We start from the raw sequence: 15,793 nt of genomic DNA on the forward strand, positions 1-15,793 counted from the left end.
GCTTCCCTGTCCTTCACCATCTTCCAGAGCTTGCTCAAACTCATGTCAAGTGAGTTGTGATTCCATTCAACCATCTCGTCCTCTGTCTTCCCCTTCTCCTGCCTTCAATCTTTCCCAGCATCAGGGTCTTTTCCAATAAGAAGGTTCTTCACATGAGGTGACCAAAATATTGGAGTTTCAGCTTCAGCATCAATCCTTCCAATGAATATTCAGGGTTGATTTTCTTTAGGATAGACTGGTTTGATCTTGCTGTCCAAGGGATTCTTAAGAGTCTTCTCCAGCACTACAGTTTGAAGGCATCACTTCTTCAAGCGCTCAGCCTTTTTTATATTGTCCAGCTCTCACATCCCTACATGACTACTGGAAAAAGCATAGCTCTGACTAAATGGGCCTTTGTAGGCAAAGTAACGTCTCTGCTTTTTAATACACTGTCTAGGTTTGTTGTTGCTTTTCTTCCAAGGAACAACTGTCTTTTAATTTCATGGCTGCAGTCACCATCCATAGTGATTTTGGAGCCCAAGAAAATAAAGTCTGTCATTGTTTCCAAGTGCAGTACCAGCCAGCAGCTCCATCACAGGGGAAGATACAGGGCCTGGAGGGATAAGCAAAAGTAAAGTGGATGGGATTTAAATAAATACTGAGCAAGGAATTCCTCTATTTAGTCTCTTTAAGGACAAGGTTGATTTCAGAACCTATGGAGTGGAAGACAGTACTTTCACAACAGATTATAGGATAGAGGAGATGCTGGTTAGAAATTTAGAGATCTCTAAAAACATGAGCCAAACAGAATTTTCCATTGTTGTAAAGAGAGATATAAAGAGAAAACTCCTCTGTGTTCTGTCTGCTCACAGAAGACTCTCAATACCTCTGGCTTGGCAGACCTACCAAACGTGGGTAGGCTTTTCCCACACTAAACAATCCTCCAATTCTCTGACACCAATCTAACTCAATTCAGAAGCTATCTATCTGGACTTTGCACAAAGCCCACAGGTTAAGGGCTCAGTCCCAAAATACTGCTCTTACTTCGGATCCTTTTGCAAGTCATGGTTGTCACCAACTGGCTATAAATCACAGGTTCCCATAAATTCCTCCTAGGGTACAGTCCTTGCTAGAATGGTTCACAGACTCAGGAAGACAGTTTGCCTACTAGTTGTTGTTGTTGTTTGGTCACTAAGTCCTGTTTGACTCTTCTTGACCCCATGGAGTATAGCCCACCAGGATCCTCTGTCCATGGGATTCTCCAGGCAAGAATAGTAGAGTGGGCTGCTAGTTGCTTTAGAGGATCTTCCCGACCCAGGGATTGAACCTGTGTCTCCCGCATTGGCAGGCAGATTTTTTTTTTTTTTTTTTTTTACCACTGAGCCACCTGGGAAGCCCTTGCCTACTAGATTTCTGGTTTATTTCAATGGATGCAAGTCAGGAACAATCAGATGAAAGAGACAGAGAGAGCAAGATGTGTGGGAAGGGCCGAAGAGTCCACACCCTCTCTGCTCTCGCCCCCTCATGAAACCTCCACAATTCACCAACCTGGAAGCTCTCCAAAACCCTCCATTCAGATTTTTTAAGGAGGCTTCATTACATGGGGATGATTGATTAAATCACTGTCTATTTGGTAATTGAACTCTAGCCCCTCTCCTCTCCCAGAAGGTCAGGATGGAGAAGGAACGGGAAGCAGATAGTTCCAACCCTCCGATCACATGGTTGGTTAGTGCCCCCAGTGTGTGCTCATCCACGTGTCAAATCCGCACATGCCCCACACCATCCCTTACTCTGACCTCCTGCCCCTTGTCTGGTCTGAATCATACCCAGAGGTCTACCCGATTCCAGGTCCAGACCCAGCTCACTCAGGTTCATGGGCACTTGCCCATGAGGAAAAGACCCTGATGTTGGGAAAGACTGGAGGCAAAAGGAGAAGGAGGCAACAGAGGATGAGATGGTTAGATAGCATCACTGACTTAATGGACATGAATTTGAGCAAACTCCAGGAGACAGTGGAGGACAGAGGAGCCTGGTGTGCTGCAGTCCATGGAGTCTCAAACAGTCAGACATAACTTAGCAACTGAATAACATCAACAAGCATGAGGACAGCATTCTCAATGCCAACGTCTTCATTCCTCCAAGTGCCATTCTCACGGCTCTGTTTTCTGACACGAGCCTCTAGCATCAGGAATGATGGCCCCTATAAAAGATGCCACACTGCCTGTGATGGTGACTTATCATAATGACACAAGGAGGCACTTTGCTCGTGAAATACAGCAGAGCCCTCCGGGGAGAAGTGATCTTCCTGAAGCAGATTCAAGAAAGCCAATGAGACAGATGCTTGCAATTCTCCCGGCCCCAGACACGTCCCGAATCTGTCTCTTTCCCCATTGTCCTTGGGTTGGTTTCCTGTGCCACATCTCACTGAGCACCTTCTGGCCTCCACGTGCAGTGAGGGCCTCCCACCGGGAGCCCCAGCACATACACTCAGAGTCCTGGGAGGACGAGGGTGTGCGTTTGGGGTCTAATAAAGACTTCTCTGCAGATCCGAGCCTAGGGACAGATTGTACGTGGGAGGAGATGTTCTCTTGGTGTCTGCTCAAAATGCTGTTTCCGAGTTCCTCGTTCCAAGAGGGAAATGAATGGGGATTGCCTGAACTACACTCGAGCTGAAACAAATCACTTAACTAGGATTATAGGACTCTGCAGGAAGAGTTTTCCTTTTGCTCTTTTTGTCCCTGAGATCTATGAGTAGGTTCCTGGACTGCATGCTGACCCACCTGTTCCCGCCCTTTCCCCTACTCTGCTCCCACTGGATGGCCTCCATGATGCCCCAGTCTCTGAGCTCTGGAAACATCTACTTGCTTCCCCCCCACCCCACCACCTAAGGTAGCAGTGACTGCCACTGATGCTAATCTTAGCATGCTAGCTCTTCTATCACCTGCATAACCAATTCCCTGAATATAACTCCCTCTGCTTTAAGGACCTCTAGTTCTTCCTCTTTTTTGGCTGATAAAGTTCTTAAATATAAGCTAATGCTTTTATGGCATTAGTGCATGCTTTACAATATTAATTCATTTGATCACCATAACATGCCCCATAAAGTGGGTACTATTGTTCTCCCCATTTTACAGATGTGAAGACTGAGGACTATTGAGGTCACATGGTAGATCAGTGGTGAGCTGGGGTTCAAGATGGGTTCTGTAATCCATGCTCTGAACCCCCAATAAAAACACAACAGACACACAAATTATCTGGAATTACAGAATTTTTGATGTAAGAGCACATTAGGGTCATGGATCTCAACGTGTAGCTTCAGGACCAGCAGCATTAGCATCACCTACAAACTTATAAATGCAGATTATAGGGACTTCCCTGATGGTCCAGTGGCTAAGACTACTCGCTCCCAAAGCAAGGGGCTGGGGTTCAATCCCTGGTCTGGGAACTAGATCCCATATGCTGTAACTAAAACCCGGTGCAGCCAAAGAAATAAAATTTAACTTTGTTTTTTTATTTATTTCTTTTTTTTCTTTCTTTTTTTCTAACTTTGTTTTTTTTTTTAAAAAAGATAGGTTCTACCTCTGACTTATTGAGTCAGAAATGGGGGGAAGGAGAAACCCCCTGTGTTTTAACACCTCCTGCAGGTGACTCGGATGCTGAGTAAAGTTTGAGAACCAGTTCATCACAGCATGGTTCCATCCTCGAAAGTCTCTGTCCCTGTGCTTTGCCTACACCCTGCTGCCGTGTTTTCTGAAACACCCACTCTAAGACCAGCCATCTCCCCTCTAACTTCAGTCTTCTCTTGAAACGTTCCTTATCTGATGCTGGACACCCTCTGAAGATCCTGGTATCTCTGAAGGCTGCCCAAGCAGGATCTGAGTTTTTTCTCACAATCTAAGGACCTTGGGGTCAAGAAGTAATTTCCGTGCCTTCCTTCCTACTTCACCATCACCACCTCCAGACCATTTGCTCCTCTCCCTTTTTCAAAAACGCTTTCTTATTTCAAGCTCGTGCTACGTGGATGTCTTCCTCTTTCTCCCTTCTCATCCCTGCTATCTGTTTGGCCTGACGGCCAGGCTCCATCATTCACTGAAGGTGTCACGTCACACTCTTTCGGTCCTCACTACCCTGCCAACCTTCTTCATGAGAGGAATATCCATGGCCCGAACAGCACCTTGGCCTGCCTCTCAGTCCCTTGAGTCATCACCTCCAAAGGTATTTTTCAACTTTACATCACACCTAGTCCTTGTCACCCCCAGGAACCATATCTCCTTCAGAACTCAAAACTTTGAATTCAGCCTTTGATCCACATTTATGGGTCTTTTACTCTGGTTTTTCCTGGTGCTGTGAACCTTTTATTTCATGAGCACTCTAAAATCTTATCCTCACTTTTCTAATCACCCAGGTACAAAACCACAGTTCATTAGTTGAATAGTCTCTGCTTTGCAAATATTCTCAGTCCCTTGACCTCTCCTCTCAGCTCACTGTCTTGCTCACTTGGTAAATTCCAGCCATGGTGGAACCCACATGTTTCTGCCTTCTCCACCCCATCATGAGAACAGCTGAAATTTGTGTAAAAAAAAATCACAAATCCTGACTACTGTCTTTGCTCTAAAAATCACAGCTGTTATCCCCACGGGAGCCCTGGGCTGGGGGACGGGGCTGATGCGTGTGTTCCCCTTCACTGTTGAATGCCCTTCTCCACACTCTGAGATGACTATTCCATAGTCTCCGTATTGCTCATAACTTCCCCACCCTCTCCTCTCCCACACTCTCTGTTGGCGAGCTCCTGTGCTTACTGAGAAAATGTAAGCCATCAGGCAAAAATGCTCTCAATTTCCCATCAGCCAATCTGTCAGTCTTTATTTTTACCGACCTTTTCCTTTTCCCTTTCTTTCGTGATGAAGAATGCATTTCACCTCTAGCACAAATTGAATCCTTCCACTGCTGGCCTGAATGCCCTTTCTTTTTGCTCACCCTAAGAATTCACTACTTTAGCTTTCCTTTCTCTGTCCCTCATTACAGGTCTTTCTGGAGGGAAATCTGTTGCTTTAACTGCTTATATTAGGGACTTCCCTGGTGGTCCAGTGGCTGAGACTCTCCAGCTCTGAATGCAGGGAGCACAGGGGCTTGATCCCACAAGCTGCAACTAAAAAGCCTGCATGCCACAACTAAACCCAGCGCAGTCAAATAAATAAATAAGTTGTTTTTTTTTAAAAGAGTCTTCTTTAAAAAAAATGCTTATATAAGACATGAAGAAAGGTCTAAAATAACTAAGTGTCCACTCTAAGGCAATTGAGGAGAAAAAGAGTGAGCCGGGCAGTCAGGCAAGAAAAAGAAATTTATTACAGAGAAAATGAGAGGGTGACTGGCCTTTGAGAAGAAACAGTGTCCTCCCTTTCTGACAGAGTCTTTCTTATACCCCACCAATGAAAAATTCTCTGAAAGGATGGTTAATTTTTAGCCTGTAGCTGAGTCCTGTGATTACATAGCCGGAGGTCTGGAAAGTAGTGCTCCCATAGCTTTGAGAAGGTAGACGCCAGCAGGAAAACAAAGTTGTTTGGGCAATCTGGTCAGTCTCAAGGGTCACTGTGACTTTATTCCTTGTCTGCAAGGTCAACATAATGAGCCATTTCAATCATGAGCCCCCATTGAGGCTCTATTACCCACTTTCAGAAATTACACAAAGACTTCGAAAATAGACTGAAAATAAGTATAAGGAAAGGAGTAATTGAGGTAAGAGCAGAAAACAATGAAATTGGAAAACAATAAAGCTGAAAGTTAGATCTTTCGATCAAAAGATTAACAAAATTGTTAAATCCCCAAACAAGACTGATTAAGAAAAAAGAGAGAATGACTGTTAATCATTAATGATTAATTAATGACAATCAATATAAGACATAAGAGTGGGATTATCATTACAGATTGTATAATTATCAAAAGAATTAAAAGGGGATGCTGTGAATAGCTTGAAGTCAACAAAATTGATGAAATGGGTCAATTCCTTGAAAAACTCTTAATTAACGAAACTGACACAAAACAGCCTTCTGTCTACCAAAAAACCAAAACTGATTACCTAAAATTTCAACATAGAGAAAACTTCAGTCCCAAATAGCTTCACCACAGAATTTCCTCAAATACTTGAGAGAAAAATAAGACCAAGTTTACACAGCCTATTTCAGAAAAGAAGAATGAGCTACTCTTGGAGACAACAAAGGAGCAAAAAAGTCAGACAAAAAAATGGCTTGATGATGTTATTTAGATGAAGTTCTAGAATAATTAAAATGAATTAATGGAAATGAATCCATGGAAAGAGGGTAGGAGAAGGAGGGCGAGAGCTTCTGGCCCCAGCGGACGTGGCCTGGACTTTGTTTCAGGCATAAAGGGAGGCCCTTGCAGGGGGGTGGGGGGGTCAGCAGTGGAGCACAATCTGACTGATGTTTTTAAATCACTGTGGAGGGTGGGTGCTAGAGGCCTGAGAGTGGAGGCAGGGAGGCCAGCGAGGAAGCTGTTTCATAGATGTTCAGCCCAGCATTTGGCACATAACAAGCACTCATGAAATTAGCAACTTTGAATCGTCATCTGTAGCCCTTCTTTTTGAAAAAACACATCAGCCAGAAGGGCCAATTATCTGATTAGGACATCTTCTACCTGCGAAAATCAGGTCTTCCCATTCTCTGTCACAGAGATATGTCCCTGTAGCTCTGGAGGCTTGGGGACATAGCTGTTCCACCCTCTCTGGACCCTGTGCAGCTTCGCTGGCTCCTGGGCTGGGGGTGAGTAGTTGGTTCCCTGATTGTGACCCGGCTTCTGCAGACATCCACCCCACCCAGCTCAGAGACCAAGAGCACTGCTATGGGTTTCTGCTCATCCTCGTGGGCCCAGCTTATGCTTGTATCTTACCAGATTCATGCCATGCTTCTGTGGGTATGGGTGTATGTAGAGACAGACAGAGACAGAGTTATGAAATTTTATAGAGAGAAAGCTATCTATCTTCTATATTCTATCTATCATCTATCTATATTAGTGTACTAGTGTGGTGCTTCTCCAAATGGTCCACCCAAAGTGGTATCAGATCAAAGAGAAAAACATTTTTTTAAGACCAGAAAAAACCACACAAAAACCCTGATTTACACCTGAAAGTCTCCAGGTCCTTCAGAGGACACTTCACAACCTGCACAGCTCTGGGAAGGTAACAAGCATGTAATAAATATTCCCAAAAGAAATAGGGTGGGTGAGGAGGGTCACCACTAATGCCTTTGTGCATGCATGCTTCAGTTCAGTTCAGTTCAGTCACTCAGTTGTGTCTGACTCTTTGTGACCCCATGAATCGCAGCACGTCAGACTTCCCCGTCCATCACCAACTCCCGGAGTTTACTCAAACTCATGTCTATCGAGTCAGTGATGCCATCCAGCCATCTCATCCTCTGTTGTAGTCATATCCAATTCTTTATAGCCCCATGGACTGTAGTTTGCCAGGCTCTTCTGTCCATGGGATTCTCCAGGCTAGGATACTAGAGTGGGTTGTCATTTCCTTCAAGGGAACTTTCTGACCCAAGGATGGAACCTGCATCTTCTGCATCACAGGCAGGTTCTTTACCCATTGAGCCACCTGGGAAGCCCTCTAACGCCCTTGGCCGTCTTACAGTTCAGGTAGGACTGAACTGTGGGATCTGATGCCATCTCCAAGTGGACAGTGTTAGAACTGAGTTGAATTGCAGGACACTTTTGGGCTTCCCAGGTGGCTCAGGGGTTAAAGCATCTGCCTGCAATGTGGAAGACCTGGGTTCGATCCCTGGGTTGGGAAGATCCCCTGGAGAAGGGAATGGCAACCCACTCCAGTATTCTTGCCTGGAGAATCCCATGGATGGAGGAGCCTGGTGAACTACAGTCCACGGGGTCGCAAAGAGTTGGACAACAATTGAGTGACTTCACTTTCACTTTCACTTACCTGGAGCTGGAGGATTGCTTAGACGCCCACCCCCCATGGGCACACACATTGACTTGGCAAGCAGAATCTTAACTAGCCTTGAGAGTTGCCTTAGGCACTGTTTTCAGGAATCTGAATAGTCACTTAAAACTTGCCAATTCAGTTCAGTCGCTCAGGCTCAGTCATGTCCGACTCTTTGTGACCCCATGAACCACAGCATGCCAGGCCTCCCTATCCATAACCAACTCCCAGAGTTTACTCAAACCCATGTCCATAGAGTCGGTGATGCCATCCAGCCATCTCATCGTCTGTCATCCCCTTTTCCTCCTGCCCCCAGTCCCTCCCAGCATCAGGGTCTTTTCCAATGGGTCAACTCTTCGCACGAGGTGGCCAAAGTACTGGAGGTTCAGCTTCAGCATCAGTCCTTCCAATGAACACCCAGGACTGATCTCCTTTAGGATGGACTGGTTGGATCTCCTTGCAGTCCTAGGGACTCTCAAGAGTCTTCTCCAACACCACAGTTCAAAAGCATCAATTTTTCGGTGCTCAGCTTTCTTTATAGTCCAATTCTCACATCCATACATGACTATTGGAAAACCATAGCCTTGACCAGACGGACCTTTGTTGGCAAAGTAATGTCTCTGCTTTTTAGTATGTTATCTAGGTTGGTCATAACTTTCCTTTCAAGGAGTAAACATCTTTTAATTTCATGGCTGCAATCACCATCTGCAGTGATTTTGGAGCCCAAAAAAATAAAGTCTGACACTGTTTCCACTGTCTCCCCATCTATTTCCCATGAGGTAATGGGACCAGATGCCATGATCTTAGTTTTCTGAATGTTAAGCTTTAAGCCAACTTTTTCACTCCCCTCTTTCACTTTCATCAAGAGGGTTTTTAGTTCCTCTTCACTTTCTGCCATAAGGGTGGTGTCATCTGCATATCTGATACACTGGGCTGGAAGAAGCACAAACTGGAATCAAGATTACTGGGAGAAATATCAATAACCTCAGATGTGCAGATGACACCACCCTTATGGCAGAAACTTGCCAGACCCACAGTTAATTGGAAGGTTGCTGAGACAAAGAAAGAAAGCTGTGGTCTTAATGACTTGGGCAGTTATGCAAAAATGTGGGTTATCAGGTATTTTAAGGGGGCCGAGGGAGTCGCGAGCCAAGCAGCAGATCTGCTTCATTCTACTCACCAAAGTGTGTTGTGAAGACAGACTTCTATATGGCAGCTTCTTGAATATGAGACATGCAGGTGGTCTCCTTTTGCAAAGACAGGCTCCATGAAAAACAAATTTTTTAAAAATAAGGAGACAGGATTGTGTGGGATCCTTACAGATACTTTCGAGTTTCTGTAAAGTTTTATTTTTAAAACACCCAAAGCAAATGGCAAAATGCTAACATTTGTCAAATATCAGCACTGAGTACATGGATGTGTGCGCTCTTCTCCGGGTTTGAAATATTCTATAATAAATGATTTTTAAAAATCAAAAGAAAAAAAAAAGTGCCCCATGGAGTTAGTCTTGGCAGTTGAAATGAGCGAGATCAGGTAATGACCACAGATGGAAGCCACCTCCTCCCTCCTATTCAGAGTTTTAAGTCTTTATTGTGCCAGCTGTCAGAAAAATGAACCATGGAACTTTTTGCAAAGAGCTGGTATAAATTGGCAAGCCTTGTTTTTGTCAACCTTGGAGGGTTTGCTTGGTTCATATGATAGTTTTTTTTTTTTTTCCCTTGTTTTGGTCTGTTCTGATTTAATTCTTTAAAAGTGGATATAACTTATCTTTACAAGTACATTCCCCTGCCAGTGCACAATTACTATGGCTGGCTCTGTGATTTTGTTTCATGCATTTAAACTTTATGTATGCTAGTTATTGGGCTCCCCAGGTGGTGCTAGTGGTAAAGAACCAACCTGCTAATGCAGGAGGCATGATAGACAGGGGTTAGATCCCTGGGAAGATCCCCTGGAGGAGGAAATGGCAACCCACTCCAGTATTCTTGCCTGGAAAATCCCATGGACAGAGGAGTCTGGAGGGCTACAGTCCATGGGGTCACAAAGATTTGGACATGACTGAAGCATAAACTTCATTCAAGCATGCACATTCCAGTTACTGGGGCTTCCCTAGTGGCTCCTGTCTGCAATGCAGGAGATGCAGGTTCAGTCCCTGGGTCAAGAAGATCCTCTGGACAAGGAAATGGCAATCCACTCCAGTGTTCTTTCCTGAGAAATCCCACGACAGAGGAGACTGGCAGCCTACAGTCCATGGGGTCACAAAAGAGTTAGACATGCCTTAGTGACTAACCCACCACATAGTAGTAATTCCATGGAGGAACTGATTATTTGTTGGGAACTGATTGTCATCAATACATCAAGTACCACATCTGATGATGCTTTCCTTGGTATCCCTATGAAGCGATTGCTTCCCTTATGATAAATATGTGTGATTTATGAAGAAAATATCTTTCCAAATGCATAGACCAAATACAGAACTTGAAATAACCTTATTATTGAAAACAGAAAACAGACAATAGCCTTGAGGAAGGATGGAGTCCAGCACTTAGAACTGGTGAAGGTGAAGAAGGAATTCATAGGGCCTGGACTCCATCTCAAGCCTGTGCAAGCTGATCATGCTCGGCCACCTCTCCAATGAACTCTGAACTCTGTGTTTAGTGCCTATGGAAACGACAACAGAAGGATAAGACCTCCTCCTGACAGGGCAATCTTGAAGATCATATCCAGGTTACTCCTCGCCTAAGAGAGTACACACACTAATCACCCTTCCTCCAGACAGGCCATAAATTTTTCTGTACCTGCCGGAGTGTAACCTTGGGCTTATTGATTATTGGCTAATTGTTTAACTATCTGAGCACATGACACATGAATGATGGGGTTATTGGGATTGTATTTACCCTTCCTTTGTTTATGTAAGTCTCAAGGAATTTGGGGTGGTGGGTTTGGACACGTACACATGGGGTACGAAAGATTTTCACAAATGCTGGTCAGGGTCCTTGGCTAAGAGGAGACTCTGCCTTGGGCCCGCCGGTGTAACAAACTGCACTCCACTATCTGCATTGTCCTTCTGAGTGAGTTTGTTTCCCGGAACGCGTGGCTACAAAAAAGGCAAGTTCTACACAGTAGTTACTTGAGTCATGGGTCTGCTCGGTAGGGTTGGGGGCCTTTGTAAGCTAGGAGTGGTTTGGGCCGCAAATCACAGGCTGCCTGGTTTACAGAGGTTGATGCCTGAAGACACTTGGTTATCTCAGAGCACAGAGTCTGCAGTTGGGAAGCCCAGGACTGGTTCAGCTGCTCAACCATCTTGACAAGGCCCAAACTCTATCTTTCTGCTCTGCCAACCCCAGCATGTGGCTTGTCATTTAAGTGCTTACAAAATGGCTGATGCAGCTATGAGCAGCATGACTGCTTTCAAAGGTAGGAGGCAGAGGCTGGGAGAAACAGAGAAAGCCAAGGTAGAAGAAAAAAACAAACAGAAGTCCTTTTTCTCCAATGGTTCACTTGAAAATATATATATTTACTTTATTTTGCTCCATCGGGTCTTAGCTGTGTCACTCAGGATCTTTCATTGTGGTGCACAGGGGCTCGGTAGTGGTGGGGCTTAGTTGACCCACGGCATGTGAGATCTTAGTTCCCCGTCCAGGGATCAAACTCATGTCCTCTGCATTGCAAGGCAGACTCTTAACCACTGGACCACCAGGGAAGTTCCCAGTGGTTCACTCAAGAAACAACTTTTTACAAAACCTTCCCAGTAGACTGGATCCATGATTTACCTGGGCTTGGTATAGTACAATCCCAACAAATTTGTGCATCTTTTAGCAATAACTAAAGTGTAGAGGAAGAGCTATTAAATTGATAATAAAACAGAATGACTTAAATTTTGTATGTGTGTGCGTGTTCAGTTGTGTCCAACTCTTTGCGATCACATGGACTGTAACCCACCAGTCTCCTCTGTCCATGGGATTTCCCAGGCAAGAATACTGGAGTGGGTTACCATTTCCTTCTCTAGGGTATCTTCCCAACCCAGGGACAAAACCCAAATCCCCTGCATTGTCAGGCAGATTCCTTACCACTGAACCAACAGAGAAACCCCCAAATTTTGTATGTGCCGGGTCAATTTTGGACTGGGGAATGATATAGCCCTCTAGAGTTGTTTTGAAAAATATGGTGAATTAAACAAACAGCTCTTTTTTTTGTTGTTCCTAACAAAGCTACTTAAGGAACTCACAAAATACTAAACTTCAGTTTTTGGGGGCTTATTAACCTTTATTGGTTTTTTATAACAGCAAAGGAGGAGGCAAGGATTCCTCATGTTAGAGTGACAGACTCACCCCTGTTCACCCAGGACTTGCTCCGTGTCAGCACAAACAGTCTGGCACCCTGATAAACCCACAGGTCCTGAGGAAGAAGATTCTGAAGATCTGATGGAAAGTATTTGATAAGAAAAGAAATCTTGAGAAGGCTTCACAAAACACAGAGTTTTATTGTTCAGTCACTCAGCCATGTCCAACTCTTCGCAACACCATGGACCACAGCATGCCAGGCTTCCCTGCCCTTCACCGTGTCCCGGAGCTTGCTCAAACTCATGTCCATTGAGTCAATGATGCCATCCAACCATCTCATCCTCTGTCACCTCTGTCTCCTGTCTTCAATCTTTCCCAGCATCAGGGTCTTTTCCAAAGAGTCAGCACTTCAAGTCAGGTGGCCAAAATAATAGGAGCTTCAGCTTCAGCATCAGTCCTTCCAATGAATATTCAGGGTTGATTTCTAGACATTGCATAATGCAATGAAAACCTACAGACAGGGGCATATTGCATGACAATTTGACATTGCTGCATTAACTAGCAGTGATTTGGTTGAGTTTATCAGCCTCCAAAATATAATCAACTCTAAGTTACATCTTTTCCTGAGATAACAGATATTTATTTAGTCTTTTACTTCCTTCATTTTCCAGACCACTGATTGTACCCAAAGGAAAATGAGATTTGTTCTGCCCAATTCTAAGGGGATCCTATCGTGACTCTTGATTATTTTCAATTTCTTTAACAATAGCTCACCAATAATTTCAATGTAAATAATAAATTACCTGTAAATAATCCATGATGGGACTTTTGTCAGGGAGCAAATCTCTATTTTAAAGGGTTTGGTTTCTCCAATTTCCAAAAAAAAAAAAAAAAAACACAGAAAACAAAACCAGGTCAGTGTTTGTACATTCTTGGTACTCTGTCACCTGATTCATCTTTCATAATTTTTCAGAGAAACTGTGGATTCTTCAGTAGCACCTGCACACGCCTTTGGTTTCAAGGCTGCAGTTTCTAAGGTGTAGTCCCTCGGATTCACTGAGTCTGGTGAGGAGTCCTCTAGTTAGCTTTCTTCCTACTGGGGGCTTTAGCCGTCTCCTACTCATGGTTAGTCTAGCCTTCCTGGTTTGAAGATAATTTCTCTAATGGAGAAAAGAAAAGAGCAAAATAGAAGTTGAATAGCCTTTTCCCCCTTTCATCAGTTGATATAATAGCATCTGTCCCCAAGTAGTCTGATTAAATGTAATTAAAATAAACTCTGAATTCATTTGAATGATTTTTATATCTGGGGCTATATGTTTTCATTTCTCGGCTCTTTTTAAATATAGGCTTAGATTTGCCCCAGAAATTGGACAGAGAAAAATGAAAACGGGTAAGGGAATAGAAGAAATGACTCATAAATTTTAAGGAAATTGATTCTTTTTGGACAGACATTTATTGTGTATATACATCAAGCCAAAACAAATGGTTTCCAGGTGAGGAATTCAGTTAATCAGCAGAATGCTCCCCACCCCACCCCCTACATTCTGTGTATTGGTGGGTTGTGTGACATTGGTTGGCACACAGGGCAAACCGTCTGGATTTATCAGTTGGCTCTAGATTTACCGTCTTAATTAGCCAGCTCTCCTTTGAGACCTCAGAGGCAATAATAGATCAAGTGGCTGAAAAAGATATAAGTTTTTCCTGCTTCTGTGACCTTCTCACCAGTGCTGTGAGTCTTTCTCAATTAACGAAAGATGTGGAACATTGCAAGTTAGTGGAGCCCTGTGTTTAATATTACGAGTAAACAGCATCGAAGAGAACAGATCTCCTACCTTGAGGTCCTTACTTTCCCTTGGGAACTGGGACAGAGTGGTGCACAGACAGCTTGAGATGTGGCAGAACGTGGGCCGTTCCATAAGGCTAGGATCTAGTGAAAGGGAATAATCAGTTTAGGGGGCCAGGGAGGCTTTACAGGCAAGTGTGAGTTGAATAGACCTTACCCTTGCTCCTGTGGTAGAATTTTGACAGGGGCAGTGCCCTGAAAGGCATTCTCAATAAGGAGATCCTTATTGTGTGTGTGACTCATGGTGTGACTCAAGATAGAGGTCGGAAGCTGCATAGTGTGTTTAGAGGCTCTGAGAAGCCCAGTGCATTCGAACCTGCTGTGAGCAGGGTTTGCCTGGCTTACGGGGCTGTGGTCTCACTGTTGTCATCCGTGTCTTCCTACACGTGTGGCTGCAGCAGCATCGCCTGCAGTTAGCTAGAAATGCAGAGTCTCAGGCCCCGCCCCAGACTTGCTGAGTCAGAACTGCATTTTCAAAGATCCGGTACTCTGTGACAATCTAGAGGGGTGGGATGGGGTGGGGGGCTCAAGAGGGAGGGGATATACATATACCTATGGCTGATGCCCATTGATGTATGGCAGAAACCTGCTCAATATTGTAAAGGAATTATCCTCCAGTTAAAAGTAAATTAATTAAAAAACAAAACCAAAAAAGGATCTCAAGTGGTTTGCAGGCATGCTGCAGTTTGAAAAGGTGATCTTTAGAGAGCATCTGTGCTGTCTTTAATCTGCTGTCCCTCATGTCACATGGAAGATCTGCTGTCCCTTTTTATTCTACTGATAGCCACTGCTCAATCTTTCAACAATACGCTTAAAATCTGGATTTCCTGAAGCTTCAACATGAATAAGGCAACAGTTACTACTGACTCCTTGTCAGAGAGGAATTGAGCCCCTTTCCTCGGTCTCACCCTGCCCGTTGCCTCCTTCCTTCCTCACTCTTTTGTGTCCCCCAAGTCTACTCCCTGAAAACCCTGCCTACGATTCTCTGTCTCAGAGTCTGTATCCTGGAAACCCAACCAACGACAAGGGCTAAATCTTAGAAGAAGAAAGTCAATCTGCCTTAGGAAGGGGAACGGTGGGCCTCTGGGGGGGGAAGTGGGAGGAAGAAGTTATGGAGAAGAAAGAAGATGAGGGAGGGGGTAGATCACAAGTACAATGAGATGCTATTGCTTTCAGTGACTCCCCAAAACATTAGCTAAGTCTATATGCATCATGAAATGTGGGCTGATGAAATTTCTTGCAGAGACAAGTTAGGGTCTGATTTCTGTATCCTGTTGACTCTGGAGTCAGACAGACACCTCAGTCAGGTCCTCAGGCAAGGGATTTCCAGTCGGGATCTGAGTTCCACCTGTGGAGAATTTTCTGCAGAGTTCAGATTAGGATGCAACCTCCCAGCTCATCTGCAGATGGTGACCAAAATCACTGCAGATGGTGATGGCAGCCAGGATATTAAAAGATGCTTGCTCCTTGGAAGAAGAGCTATGAGCAACCTAGACAGTATATTAAAAAGCAGAGACGTTACTTTGCCGGCAAAGTCTGTCTGGTCAAAGCTAAGGTTTTTCCAGTAGTCATGTATGGATGTGAGAGCTGGACTATAAAGAAAGCTGAGCACCGAAGAATTGATGCTTTTGAACTGTGGTGTTGGAGAAGATTCTTGAGAGTCTCTTGGACTGCAAGGAGATCCAACCAGTCCATCCTAAAGAAAATCAGTCCTGAATATTCACTGGAAGGACTGATACT

This window comes from Cervus elaphus, chromosome 5 (assembly GCF_910594005.1).
Source record: "Cervus elaphus chromosome 5, mCerEla1.1, whole genome shotgun sequence".
Classification (NCBI taxonomy): domain Eukaryota; kingdom Metazoa; phylum Chordata; class Mammalia; order Artiodactyla; family Cervidae; genus Cervus; species Cervus elaphus.